Here is a 15,654-nt window from a genome sequence, read left to right on the forward strand (position 1 = left end):
ATTTTGTCATTTTGTTGTTAGCTGGTTATGATGTTGGCTTGTTTGTGTGGTTGCTTTATAGTGACACTTTCAACTTTTTTTCATCACAATGAAAATAACAAAAGTAACACACAGCTTTACAAAAACAGATTTTTATTAGAAAGCAGTAGAATCTGAGCAGGAAGACAGTACAAAGAATGTAAACAGTGTAAACATCACTACATTCAGCTCAACCTGATTGAATGCCGAAAGACAATTCTAAATGCTCTATGTGCCCTTACTAGCAAACTACATCAATTCTATTTTACACAGACAATACACTCCAATTTTGATTAGGTGAAAGTATTTTATCAAAGTTAAACCCAGCGCCAAATACTGGCATCATCACAAACAACTATAAGAATGCTGCTATCCCTGCTAAAACTGGTTTGTTAAATAGCAGCATCACATTTATGATGAGTTAGTGTTGTACATTTGGCTTTATGAGGATCTTATACTTCTGAATTTCAAACATAAAGTTTTCCAACTTGATTGCCCAGTGTAAGCATCTTTTGCCAGAAATTCATGGAAAATCTCATGTACCAAATATCACACTGGCTACAATCAAATCACCCAAGAATAGTCACATTAGACTCGCCACGTTGAATTGTATCTATATCACCTTCCATTTTGCCAGGTTTCCAACACAACTGCATTTTCACAAGACTTAGTAAGTATCAAATCACCTAACCACCACACACAATCAACATAATTCCTATGTATGTCTCTGATAGAAAAATCAGAAAATTGATTTTTGATAATTAAATGGCCTGGAAGTTTTATTTGGGTTATAATCATAAGATTTCTTAATTGAATTCATCATTCTCTTTGAATCGATCCACCAAAGTTTGAGTGATCCATACTACAGGACTTTATTTTTTCACCCAAAAGATCACAACCAGGGCTTAGAACTTCAACTCTGTGCCCTTCTGTGCTTCCAAATATTGCCACCAGTGTGTCCATTTGGATATTCCATAATCATAAAGCATGATCTTTACTTACTGACAAGAGTAGATTTGGATCTCTAGGGTGGAATTTCAGCTCATTGATAGCATTTCTGCGGCCAACATAGTGCTTTTTACACTGCATTGTTATGGGATTAATCATCCCAGTTATGCTTCTATTGCTATCATAGGTCCATGCACAAGTGTAAAAGTTTTCATCAGCATCAGCATCCATGTAAGATGGCAACAACCAAATTTCTCCTTGTCAACGACATTCACACAAGGTAACTCTGTCGCTTCCTACAGTTCCTAATAGTAATGGATCTTCTTCTTTACTGTGCCAATTAAGTTGAACTCCAAACAGTGGTTGGTTATGATCTTCCTTGAGACTATTTACACATTTGAAAGCATATTTGCATTTCTTTGACTTCCATTTTCCCTTTCCCCAACTTTGCCTTCCAGGTGCATTTGGCATGTTTATAGGTGTATCAGGGTGTTCAGTGATTGTACCACTTTCTACTGTCAGCGCCATCTTTCTCCTCTCCAGAGAGGTGAGAGTTGCTGGTCTCGTCACTGCTCAGCTTCTGCTTCTTCACTGCAGGCATGTCTATTCCCACCAGCACAGTCGACATTTCCCTCTCTTTTTAGTTGTTTGAGGGACCTCCAAACTGTTCTCCATAGTGGCTGCACTAATTTCATTGCCACCAACAGTGTACAAGAGTTCCCTTTTCTCCACACCCTCGCCTGCGTTTGCTATTGCTTGTCTTTTGGATATAATCCGTTTTAACTGGGATTAGATGATATCTCATTGTACTTTTGATTTGCATTTGTCTGATAATCATGATGTTGAGCACCTTTTCATATGCCTGTTTGCCATTCATGCATCTTCTTTTGAGAAATGTCTATTCAAATCTTTTGCCCATTTTTTATCACATTATTAGACTTTTTCCTATAGACTTGTTTGAGCTCCTTGTATATTCTGGTTACTAATGCCTTGTCAGATGGGTAGTTTGCAAATATTTTCTCCCATTTTGTGGGTTGTCTCTTCACTTTGCTGATTGTATCCTTTGTTATGTAGAAGCTTTTTAACTTGATGTGATCTCATTTGTCTATATTTGCTTTGATTGCCTATGCTTGTGAGGTATTGCTCAAGAAATCTTTGCCCAGACCAATGTCCTGGAGATTGTCCCCAATGTTTTCTTGTACTAGTTTCATAGTTTGAGGTTCCAGACTGAAGTCTTTAATACATGTTTTTTTCATTTTTGTATATGGCAAGAGAAAGGGTCCAGTTTCATTCTTCTGCATATGGATATCCAGTTTTCACATCACCATTTTTTGAAAAAACTGTCTTTTCCCCAGTGTATGTTCTTGACAGTTTTGTCAAAAATGAGTTCACTGTAGGTATGTGGATTTGTTTCTAGTTTCTCTATTCTGCTCAATTGGTCTATGTGTCTGTTTTTATGCCAGTACCATGTTGTTATAGTTAATGTAGCTCTGTAACATAATTTGAAGTAAGGTAATGTGATTCCTTCAGCTTTGTTCTTCTTGCTTAGGATAACTTTGGCTATTCTGGGTCTTTTGTGGTTCCATAAAAATTTTAGGATTTTCTTTTTTATTTCTGCGAAGAATGTCATTGGGATTGCAATGAATCTGTAGATTGCTCTGGGTACTATGAACATTTTAACAATATTGATTCTTCCAGTCCATGAACATGGAATATTTTTCCATTTTTTGGTGTCTTCTTCAATGTCTTTCATCGTGTTTTATAGTTTTCATTATAGACATCTTTTACTTCTTTGGTTAAATTAATTTCTAGGTTTTCAATTCTATGTGTGGCTATTGTAAATGCAATTGCTTTTTTGTTTCTTTTTCACATTGTTCCCTCTTGGCATATAGAAATGCTACTGATTTTTGTATGTTGATTGTGTATCCTACAACTTTAGTGAATTTATTTATCAGTTCTAATAGTCTTCCTGTGGAGTCTTTAGGTTTTTCCAAATATATGATCATATCATCAGCAAACAAGGATAATTTCTCTTCTTACTTGCCAGTTTGGATGCCCTTTTGTATTTCTTCATGGTTCAATCTTGATAGGTTGTATGTGTCTAGAAATTTGTCCATTTCTTCTAGATTTTCCAATTTATTGGCATACAGTAGCTCATAGTAGCCACTAATGATCCTTTGAATTTCTGCAGTATCAGTTGTAATGTCTCCTTTTTCATTTCTGATTCTATTTACTTGGATCTTCTCTCTTTTTTTTTCTTAGTCTGGCTAAATGTTTGTCAATTTTGTTTAACATTTCAAAAAATCAACTTTTGTTTCATTGATATTTTGTACTTTCTTTAAAATTTCAATTTTATTTATTTCTGCTCTGATCTTTATTATTTATTTTCTTCTACTAATTTTGGGTTTGATTTGCTCTTGCTTTTCTAGTTCTTTAAGTTGCGTTATTAGATTGTTCATTTGAAATTTTTTCTCTTTGTTAACGTAGGCATTTCTAGCTATAAACTTCCCTCTTAGTACTGCTTTTGCTCTATGCCATAGGTTTTGATATGTCGTGTTTGCATTATCATTTGTTTCAAAATTTTTTCAATTTCCTTATTAACTTCTTCATTGACCCACTAGTCATTCACAAGCATATTGTTTAATTTCCATGTGCTTGTGTAGTTTCCAAAATTCCTTTATTAATTCCTAGTTTTATTCTATTGTGGTCAGAGAAGATGCTTGATATTATTTCAATTTTTCTTTTGAGACAGGGTCTCACTATGTCACCTAGGCTGGAGTGCAGCAGTGAAATCATGACTTACTGCAGCTTCAACTTCCCAGGCTCAGGTGATCTGCCCACCTCAGCCTCCCAGATAGTGCAGACTACAGGTGTGCACTATCACACCTGGCTAATGTTTTGTATTTCTTTGTAGACATGAGGTTTTGCCATGTTGTCCAGGCTTGTCTCAAACTCCTGAGCTCAAGTGATCTGAGCATCTGGGCCTTCCAAAGTGCTGGGATTACAGGTGTGTGTGACTGCACCTGGCCTATTTCTATTTTTTTCAACATTTTATAACTTGTTCTGTGACCTAACATGGTGTATCCTTGAGAATGATCCATGTGCTGAGGAAAAGAATATGTATTCTGCCTCCCTTGGATGAAATGTCCTGTAAATATCTATTAAATCCATTTGGTCTGTAGTGCAGATTGAGTCTGATGTGTCTTTGTTGATTTTCTATCTGGAAGATCTGTCCAGTGCTGAAAGTGGGGTATTGAAATCTTCAGCTATTATTGTATTGGGGTCTATGTCTCTGTTTAGCTCTAATAATATTTGTTTTATATATCTGGGTGCCCCAGTGTTTGGTGCATATATATTTAAAACTTGTTATATTCTCTTGCTGAATTGACCCCTTAATCATTACATAGTGACCTTCTTTGTCCCTTCTTATAGTTTTTGCCTTAAAAGCTATTTTTTTTCTGATATAAGTAGAGCAACTCCTGCTGTTTCTCATGATTTTAAGCCCTTTATGGTAGCTGCTGCTGCTGCTGCTGCTGCTACCAGCCCTGTTCACTCTCTAGATCACAAAGTAAATTGATAGGTCTTTAAGACTACACAGAAATCAAAGAGGTGAATCAGGGCCTATGGGCTGAAAAGAAATGGCCTTGTCAGTGGGCAGCTTCCAGCTCATGTGCCTGGTTTTTGTTTTTGTTTTTGTTTTTGTTTTGATCCAGTCTGATTAACAGCAGAGCTGGAGCATGAAACTAGATCTTCCAATTTTAAATCCAGTTTTATATATGACAATAATTTTTGCATGGAGTTTATAATCTAGACCTGAAGACAATTCCCAAAAGAGTTATTAAAGTTATTTGATAGCTAGCATGGGTAGGAATAGTGTATAACCATTCAGGATGAATACTTAGAAGAACAGTATTTATTTAGATAAGATTCAAAAAATGTTACCTCCGTCTAAAAGTTAGCTTTGCTACTTTACAATCACATTTATACTCAGTTACCTGAATTGGATTGTGGGTTTGTATCTCTAGTCATTACTTCCAGAAACATCCCTTTCTCCACTATCCTGGGGATCTGTGAGCTTCATGAACAGCAAGAGTACACATGCCACTCACTTTAGAGTGGCTTCCGTCACTAATGCTTCCAGTCTGGGATTGTCATGCTAATAATTACAATATCTCGTGTACTTTAAGGTTTATGAAGCACTTTTCAACATATGTTTTCTTATTATATACCAGAGTATTAGACACCCGAGTGGGGTCCAGATAGAGTTTTTTAGATTTAAATCCAGTTAGCAGATGAAGAAAATCAGAGGTGAGATAACTCTCTCAAAGTCCCACAAGCAGTCAGAGGCTGAGCCATGATTGGAATTCACATCCCCCAATTTTAAATGCTGTGCTCTTCTACCACCCTCATGAGAAGGTAGTACAGGTCCCTTGTCTCCTTGCATGGAGAGGTGTGCATGCACAACAATTTTGTCTATCCTTTGTCTCCACAATACTGCAATAGGTCTTTTCTGGGCTGCATTATGACTTTCATCAATCCTAAATGCTTATAACTTTATGGGCCTCTTCCTCCATAAAAATATAAAGGGCACCCACCATTGGAGCATCCAGATATATAAAAATATAAAACTTATGTTTTACTACTGCACTGTTATAAAAATGAATATGTTTTATTATATATTAAAACATTTTCTTTGATGTAATAGTCCAAAGTTTTTCTTCTGATTTTAAAATAAATTAAGACATTTTCATGAGTTCCTAAAATTATTGTGGACACTAGGCTTTGTGCCTCCTGTTTTTAATGGAGAAGAGGGCCCTGGATATTTTTCTGGACAGAGTGATGCAGTAAGAACAGGAAGACTTGCTAGAGTACTTCATAACCTGAAATTTATAGACAACCTGAATCACTGAAATCAATTAAGTGGTATAGAAAATTCTGCACATATGTAGAGGTGTGCATTTTTCTGAGGTAAGCATGCAGAGTTTACATCAGATTCTCAAAGGGATCCATTTTCCAAAAACAGATTAAGAAAAAGGAGACCATCTATTGTAGTGAAGGTGTACTAAGGAATCCCATGCCAGATCTTGTTGAGATAACTCAGTCTCTGTATTTCTATGGACTATAGAAGCAGTTGCATTGGTTTAGATGCTCCTTGACTCAAGCATAGGTACTGTCCCTCAATCCCCATCCCTCGACACACACAGTCAAATCTTGAACTCTGTCCTAACAGCCCTGAAGGATTGGTCAGGTGAAAAGAACCGTACCTTTGGCGTTAGTCTCCAGGACCCCAGGATTAAGCCTCAAGTCTATCCCTTTATCCACTAACTTCTAAGACTAGTGCTCTGGGTAAGGAAAGCATTCACCCTGAAGCACGAAAGATCCAAAGGCCATGTGCTTTGGCTGGGGACAGTGGCTGACTGTTGGCAGAAGTAAGACATCAGGTGGTGTCACTTAAATGCCCTCAAGCCAGCCCTTGGCAACTTGTCCCAAATTTTTCAACAGAAGGCTCTGTCAACTCAAAGAGCCACAACACCCTTTACGAAGCTAATAAAGAGCTGCAAACATTGGCAGGAAGAGAACCCACCCACACACTGGCAAGAGCAACAGCAGTGATGAGAAGAGCCCTGCAAAGGCTAAAGAACATGGGTACAGAAGTTTGCAGCTGCTAATCAGGACCAGCAGGAGACCTACAGGAGAGTGACTTTGATGTTAGTTGCAAATAATATAATAATGCCCACCTTTACAAGAGAGGGGTACAGCCTGGAGGGCTTGGGGGCCAGTAACTCTCCCATAGAGCGAGGGCTCAGAGCCCTACCCCCACCCACAACCCAATGGAATACCCACGTGAGAACAGCAGCAGTGGGAGCAGGCAACCCCGCAGGAAGAAGGATTTTATCACTGACATTGTTTAGGATGGCTAGCACATGATGAGCATGAAAAGAAGACAGACTTTGAGTTCGTTTTATTATTGTTTTTAAATTCACCACAGGCAGTGCCGCCCTCTCCTCCTTATTGCCTGCACCTGGGGTGGAACTCTCCCACCACCTCTCCCCCACTTGGCACAACATTGCCCCAATCACTAGGGCCTGAGAAACAGAGGAGATGAAATTAGCCTCCTACTATTGGCAGATTGCAAAATAACTGTGGCTGTCCTGGAGGGAAGGCCATCCATTTGTAGTTCTTCCCACAGAGGCTCTAGGAAGCAAGTGGGCAAAGGCAGAAAATGCTAAGTCAAGTCCTGGATGGAGTGATGGCAGCCAGTATCCCAGAGCCAGAGAGAATTCCTTTCTGTTCTACTCTTGTAGCTTGCTTCAAATACAAAGGGCATTGATCCATGTGGGCTGCCGAAAACACTTCCATATGGGCACAGTATTAGATGCTTGGGTCTTCAAGTGCTTAAAGTGAATGGGAAATGTAGAGTAGGCCTTTCATAAGGTACCGTTCCAATTATCCCACCATTTTGGGGGCAGGGGGGGTCCAGGACTGACCCTTCCTTTTACCCTAATAAAGTTCTCACATAGAAGTTTCTTCTAATTTGTGGGAGAAATACCTGCTCACCTTGTTTGCCTTTTTCTTCTATTAAAGTTGTATTCCGCCCTGTCTTTACACTGCTTTTCTAGTCTAGCCTCACCTTGGAAAGTTTCCTTTGCAGAGTCTATTTAAATGAATGCTGTGTCTCTTTTACTCATATACTAGAAACTTAGAAATCTGGCCTTTTCATTTGAGAAGGATGTTTGGGGGTGGGGGGGGAAATCTCATTAGCTTGTCAGCCAAATGTATATTTGCAAACACTTGGTGCACATCAAACAATACAGACTTGGATAGGGAACAAATGTATTGTGCTCATTAAATTATCAGTATTATTATTTTTACGAAAAGGAATGCCTGAGAAAACAAATGCATTTGGGTGTGTTTGACTACTCTTAGTTTTATAATAGGATTTACTCTTTTCTTTTCAAAAATTCCTGTTATTCAAATTTGTAAAAATAATAAATCATTTATTTCCATGTCCAACTTGATTCCCTAGTGTTTGATTACTCTTTCACCAAAAGGAAAATAAATACAATATGTGCTATTAAAGTAATTCAGTGCAAATTGGGCATAACACAAAATTACATTATTAACAGCGGTTAAATGACTATAAAATGTAATTAGACACACTCAATTCACTACTCATGAACTGCACCTGATTTCTAAAATATCAGTTTAGAACTTCGATTATTCTTGACAAAAGAGAACATACTAAGATTTTAGGTTTAAATTCCTGATAATGGATGTATTCCCCCGTGACCTTTACTGGGATTCCAAATAAGAGGAGGAGGAAAGAGTTGTTTAAGCGCAGGAGGGGGATTGTGAGTTATCATGTGGGTGTCGGCCGGGTTGCCACTGAATCCCTGCCAGCTGCAGTGAGGCATGAGTATCCTGGTTAAATTTTAACTCTCTGCTTGCAAAGAAGCAACAAAGCCCAGCACAGATACTTGTATTCTAGATGTTTATAACTGTTGCTCTTCTTGACTCCTCAATTTCTTGGCTGCCTTTTCAATGTATCCTGTTAATTTGCTTAATAAAAATAAATAAAATAATGCCAGTCAAAAAGTATGGGGATATTCATTCCACACTTTCCTCCTCCAAGGCAGGATGGAGGCAGGATGACATGATATCCAATATATGCTTTGGTTCTCATCGCAGACTCCTTACTCTAGTCACCCTGGCTTTTCCTACTCTGCCCCTACCTACCTTCTCAGTCTAATTTCCAGCTTCTCCCCTCTCTAGCCAAGGCTACTTGCTATTTACCCAAATGTGCCTTGGGTAGATTACTTTCCCCTTTTCATAGTCCTCTCTTTCCTTCAAGCTACAGTTCCACACGCACATTTCCTTTTTGGAGCTTTTACTAACCCCCCAATGAGAGGTCCCCTTTTGTTCATCAGATCCCCTGGAGCCTCAGCCTGAGCCTCTTCTGTGATAGTTGCTACACCGTTTTCTGATGAGAGGTTGGTATTGCACAGTGGTTTATAGTGTGGACTCTGGAGTCAGACCAAATTGGGTTTCAATCTTGATGCTTCTAATCTCTCGTGGTGTGATTATGAGAAAGTTGCATCACTTCTCTGAGCCTCAGTCTCATTATTTATAAAATGAACACAATAATAGTTTTATTTCCTCATTCTCAAATCATGAGGACATGAGAGTTTTAGAATTCAAAGATTTGGGGATTTTAAATGGTATAGCGCACATTTTGTACACTACAAAACATCCCTCAGAAGGGATACTGCCTTGAAAGCAAACACCTTAGTACTTCTACAGTGAAACAAATGAATAATTACACAAAGTAGGTTAAAATGACAAAGAGCCTCATGTCAGTTCAGGTCAGCTTTTACTGCCAAATTGGTTCTGGAAAAAATCATATGAATCAACTTTGGGTTTTTAAAAACTTTGTACTTTAGAAATGTAGATAAAAGACTGTGGACTTGTGAAGGTTAAATAAAATATGTGTAGCACTTAACATAGTGCTAGCACATAATAAATGCTTAATGAAATTAAGCTATTGTTACATGATCATTTGTGTACTTGGCTTTAACCCTTTATTGTCAGCGAGCTCTTGGAGAGGAAGAGGTTTTGTCTTAAACAGCCAACCCCATGCATTGAATTGTACTTTGTAAGTGCTCAATAAATGGTCTTTGGGAGAAAGTCATCATCACATTGCTTAAATATATTTCCAGTTACAGAAATGTAGAACCTTGTAAATGGCTATAATCTAAAGATTAGATCTGAATTCCTCCAAATAAAGCTTATAGTCTGGGCTACTAAGAAGTAAAATATGTCACAATAAAGTCACATGAATTTTCACAAGGAGAGTTACATTGCTTAGTCTCTCACAACAATCATGCAAACCTGACCAGCTTTCAGACAGAGTGGGAAAAGAATGCAGTTGGGAGCAAGCACACTATCCACAACCTAGCAGCAACCAAAGCAAGGGCAAGAGAGAGGCGTTTGACCCAGAGGTCATGTGAAGCCTGAGTGGGAACTGAGGGAGAGTAGCTGACTCCTGGGTGGGATGAGCACTTTGGTGGCATGAGTTGGTGGTCTGAGGGCATTCACCCTCCAAATGCAACCAGCACAATCAAGACTAATTGGTCTTTGTTGGCAGCCTCAATGCAGTCCCCAATCTGAATAGGTCTCCTTACCTCAGGCTGACACCCCTAAGAGGATTCAGCACTTGTGAGTAATTTGGCCAAGCCTAACTTGAAGTAATAAAACTTTTAGAGCCTTTCCAAGATCTTTCTACAGGAAAGAAAGATTCTGCAGGCAGATCAGAGGAGCTTGTCTTCCCTTAGCACAGGTAACGGCCTCAATGAACCCCATTTGGGATATTCATACAGATGAAGGGAGAATAGATCCCTAAGGAGAAAAATGAGCTGCTTTCTACACTGGTTGAGATACAGTTTATTGAATGGCAGGTCACTTCGCTTGGATGATCAGCCATTTGTCATATGTGACTGGAGGCCTCTGAGAAACAGGGACAGGGAATGTGAAAGGAATCAATGGGAGTTCTGGCCCAAGAGAAACATTTGCCAGCATGAATTCATTCATTAACTTCTCTAAAGTCTGCTTTTATCTTTTAGCCTCAAGGCCACTCCTGAGTTCAAGATGGTCTCAGTGTAGGAACTAGTCCTATTAACAGACCATAGGGTCTGCCAAGAGCTAGCCAGTGCAGGGTCTTTGCTCCTGAAATACTTCCCACAAAGGCAGTCATATTGAAAGAGGATCTTTAAGTGCACGATATGGGTTGGATTCACTTTGAAATGATGGTCTCATATCAAAAGATATGCCTGGAAAGTAACAAGCCCGGATGCTGCTGTTTTAATTTCAATAAATGTATGTGAACCTAGATAGCTCACAGGGGGTCTGGCCAGTTATTACAGTGATACTGATGCTATTGAAAATATTTTTGAGACCTCTTTTTGGGGACGACCTTCAGAGTGTGCACTACAGTCTTAAGAATCCCTTCAATGGTGACAAACCTATATCTTTGCGGGGTGAATTTGATTTTTGCAAAGAGCCATAAATTACCCCAAAGCAAAAATCAAGTAGTTAGCCTAGGACATACCATTTAAACATAGAGTAATGCAACCATAAAAATGAAAGAAATAATGGCATTTGTAGCAGCCTGAATGGAGTTGGAGACCATTGTGCTAAGTGAAGTAACTCAAGAATGGAAAACCGTATATCATATGTTCTCACTTCTAAGTGGGAGCTAAGCTATGAGGACAAAAAGGCATAAGAATGATAAAATGGACTTTGGGGACTCAGGGAGAAGTGGGGAAGAAGGTGAGAGTTAAAAGACTACATGTTTGGTGCAGTGTACACTGCTTGGGTGGCGGGTACACCAAAATCTCAAAAATCACCATTAAAGAACTTATCCATGTAACCAAAAACCACCTGCTCCACAAAAACTATTAAAAAAAACAAAAAACAAAAAACAAAAAACTAAAAACATAATAAAAATAGAGTAATGAAGAAGCAATGCTTTTCTCAGTGACTAACCCTAAAGGAAAAAGAATGAACTTTCACCTACCACATGCCAGTTACCTTTATAAGACCTTAACCTTACTTCATCTTTAAAATAACTGTCTTAAGGTATTAATACTCTCATGTATAAAATGGGGCTCAGAGAAGTCAAGTACCTTCAGCAAGGTCACACAGATCATCGGTGCAGAGCTGAGACTGATGGCCATTTCTTCCATTCATCTGCAAGCCAGAGAGTGTTCTTTCTGTTATACCACACTGCCTTCTTTGAAGGTCATTAGAAGGATAAAAAAGGGTGATCCTTCCCATCTTGATACACTCACAAAATTTCTTTCTCATTTTCACACCAAATAAAATAAAGTGAAAATACATACGTTATTTGTTTTGAGATAGGAGAATGCCAGGAAAGTTAGGAATGAATCAGGCATTTATAAATCAGATAACTTTAGATGCTGAAGAAGAGCTTTTTGTTGAAAGAAATCCTGGTAATTATTTGATAAATGTAATAATTCTGATGGAAATGACTTCTTTTTCCTAGTTAACCTATATTTTAAGTTCCAAGTACGACTGGCAGTGGTGGTGGCCCCCAGGGAGTTCACATTCTAGTGGGGAGGACAGAATCCCCCTACTCAAAATCAAGTAAACAGATAAAAAAGGAAGCAACAGATAACTGCAAGTTCTAATGAGGTCTATGAAGAAAACAAATAAGAGGTTGAGATAGAGAATAATAGGGGCATATCTACTTCAGGCCTCTCTGAGGCAGGACAGGATGGCACATGAAGTGTGGGGCCAAGAGCATTCCAGACAGAGGAAACAGTATGTGCAAAAGCCCTGAGGCTGAAAAGAGCTTGGTATGTTCAAGGAACAGAAAAAAGGCAAGATTATGGTGAATGGGGAGAAGTAGTGGCACAAGATGAGGTGGAAGGGAGGGTTAGAAGCAGATCGTAAAGAGTTTCCCAAACTGTGGTAAAGACTTTGAATCCCATTTTAGATAAAACTGGATGGTTTTAGGCAGAGGAATGACATGACGGATAGTCACTGAAGGTAGATCACTGGCTGCAGTTGTGGAGACTGGATTGGAAGAAAGCAAAAGCAGAAGAGGGGGGGCCTCCATTGTAAGTGTAAAGGAAAGCGATGATGGTGACTGGGACTAGGGTGATGATGGTAGAGATAGAGAAAGGAGGCTGGACTTAGGATATATTTAGAGACGAATTCAAGGGACTTCTAATAAAATGGATACGGGGACTGAGGAAAGGAAGAAGCCTAGGATGAATCATATATTTGGGGCTTGAACCACTTGGGGAGTGGTGGTGCCAGTCACTGAGCCAAGGAAGGCTGGAAAAGGAACAGTGTTTGGGGGGAATAATCAACGTTCAATTTTGGACTTGCTAAGTTTGAAAAGCCTTTAGAAATATCTACATGGAGATGCCAGTTAGGCAGTTGGAGATGTGAATCTGGGCTAAAAACATAAATTTGGAGGTAATCATCAGCATATGTTGTTATCTATAGTCATGGACTTCATAAGATCACCTAGGGAGAATGTGTATATAGTAAAAAGATGGAAACAGATTGAACTCTGGGGCACCCCAACGTTAAGAGGCTAAGCAGCGGAGAAGTCAGCAAAGGACACTGAGAAGGAGTGGCCTATCGTGTAGAAGGAAAAGAAGAGAGTGTTGATTTTTGACCTTCTCAAGTTCATGAATCCAAGGGCTCTAGGATGAGGGGAACTTGACTATCATCCATTACTGCAGTAGGACTTCGATGGTTCTTGTAAAGTCATGGTGTCTAGTTTCATGCTTGACAATTAGTACTGGTTCCTGGCCTCAGGTTACTGGTCTTTGGGGTCAACTCCTGTGTCAAATAACGTACTGGTAGTAGACTTTCTTGGTACTCTGGCCATTGATAAACCAGCCCGGGAAGCCTCCTGGAGTGCCCACAGCAACACTGATGGGTGTAGTCAAAGCTATAGCCTTGTGACTTAGAGCCAGGCAAGACCAAGCACCCATAGGAAGCACAGAAAATCAGTATTCAAAAGACCCATAAGGCCTTGCCCTATAACCTCCTTGGGGAATTTATCACGTAATCTGATAAATTGTGTAATATTCATTTGATGTCCAGCTCATGCCCTAAACATGCCCCCCTCAAAGCAGGAATTGTGTTCTGGCTTCTTTCCCACTTTATCCCCTGTGCCTAGCATAGTGCCTGCTCATGCTAATTAACAGACGTACAAACCAAATCAGCAGTACGGGATTGGTGTGGTTTGATAAATGGGCTTACTGGAGCAAAGCCAAGTCTATGCGATTCCTGGTTCCCAGAAACTACTACTATTGGGGGATCTAGGCAGGCACCAGCCCCAGCAGCTCTGTAGGCAGTCAGAACACCTTTACTCACAATATTTAACAAAAGGGAGTTGAGGCTATAGAGCTGAGATTGGGGGTTGCACTGTCATCATCAAGCCTGAATGTTTTCCAGTGGGTCTTAACTTGTATACCCACATGGCATGAGGCTAGCTTTGCCAGTGTTAGAGCAGAGTCTACCATTTGTATGGTAGACAGAGTCTACCTTTGGCTGTCAACAACATGGTGAGCGTCTCTTAGTTGCTTGTGCTCCTTCACTGCTTCAAAATCAGCCCAGCTGGTATGGAGCAGGATCCACTAGCCAACAGACGTAGCAAGTGGTCAGCTTGCTTTGGATGTGTACACAGCAGGCCACAGGTTGGACACGGTTGCCCCACTGCTAATGAGAGCGCCTTCTAAGAGTAGGGAATGCACGGGGGCCTTTCTCAAAGCTGGATGTTCCAATGAAGGCCCACAAACTTTCCTCATCCCAGGGGAAGGCCTCTAGTTGACAGCTGGGTCTCTGAGGCAGAGCAGCTGGTTATGGATCATGTTGTAAATGGGAGTAAGTCCACCTTGTGGGGTCTTTAAGGATCACTCCAAACATAGTCATGGAAATTATACTGGGAAAGGACATGAAATGAAAGGATTCATTATACTCACAGGCCCTAGAGACAGAAGGCATGGCATACCACACAGGACCATATGGGAGGAGCTTCCAGGGAGCAGGCTTAACCAAGAAGGTGGGGAGCTGAGAAAGCAGGGACCTGTGGTCAAGTGCATTTATTGGGAGTCAGAGTAAGTAAAAGGCATGAGGGGATTTTACTGGTGCATCTGAATGTCTCTAGGTCCCACTTAGGGGAGGGAGAGAAGGGGAACTTGTGGCAGGGACCAGCCTTATCACACAAGTATATATGGTCACCTGGGTGGGGTGCTCACAGTTGGTTTGTGGGGATGTTGAGGAATCAGGAAAATATGGAGTTTTTAAAAAATTTCCAATACATAAATTGAATGTGTCTCCCCAAAATTCATTTGTTGAAATCCTGACCCTCCTTGTGAAGGAATTTGGAGATGGAGCCTTTGGAAGGTGATTAGGTAATAAGGGTGGAGCCCTTGTGAATGGGATTAGTGCCCTTATAAGAGAAACCCAGAGAGCTCTCTTGTCCTCTTTTTCACCATATAAGGACACAGCAAGAAGTTAGCAATCTGTAACCCAGAAGAGGGCCCTCGCACAAACCCAACCATGCTGGCACCATGATCTCAGACTTCCAGCCTCTGCAACTGTGAGAAACAAATTTCTGTTGTTTATTAGCCATGCAGTCTATGGCACTTTACTGTAGCAACCTAAGCTGACTAAGACACAGGTGGCGAACTCCTCCCTGACAGAGGTGGTAAATAGCTTCTGTGGGGCACTCACACAGCATGACAGACGCCAAGAATCCAGTTTGGCTTTCCTGTGGGCACTTCCTAGCTGCCTATGTGGAATTACCTGACTCCACTGCCTGACCTACTTAGAAAAACTAAAGTACAATGTGATCCATCAACACAAGAAATACTAGTTGCTGGGGGTCATCAAAGTATCTAAGTACATGAAGAATTTAGATAGCAGCACATAGTGGTTAAGAGCATGGGCTTTGGAGACAGAGATAACTGGATTCAAATCTTTTTTTTTCTATTTCATTTATTTATTCATTTATTTACTTATATATGTATGTATATTTATTATACTTTACGTTCTAGGGTACATGTGCATAACGTGCAGGTTTGTTACATATGTATACATGTGCCATGTTGGTGTGCTGCACCCATTAACTCATCATTTACATTG

At 39.9% G+C, this 15,654-nt stretch overlaps 1 pseudogene; it reads right to left on the bottom strand.

Annotated features, from left to right (window-relative positions):
- Nucleotides 1–335: 335 nt before the first annotated feature.
- Nucleotides 336–1,597, bottom strand: LOC105525426 (annotated as a pseudogene).
- Between the last annotated feature and the right edge of the window lie 14,057 nt (nt 1,598–15,654).

The sequence above is a fragment of the Colobus angolensis genome, unplaced genomic scaffold, assembly GCF_000951035.1.
Source record: "Colobus angolensis palliatus isolate OR3802 unplaced genomic scaffold, Cang.pa_1.0 Scaffold532, whole genome shotgun sequence".
In the NCBI taxonomy this organism is placed as follows: domain Eukaryota; kingdom Metazoa; phylum Chordata; class Mammalia; order Primates; family Cercopithecidae; genus Colobus; species Colobus angolensis.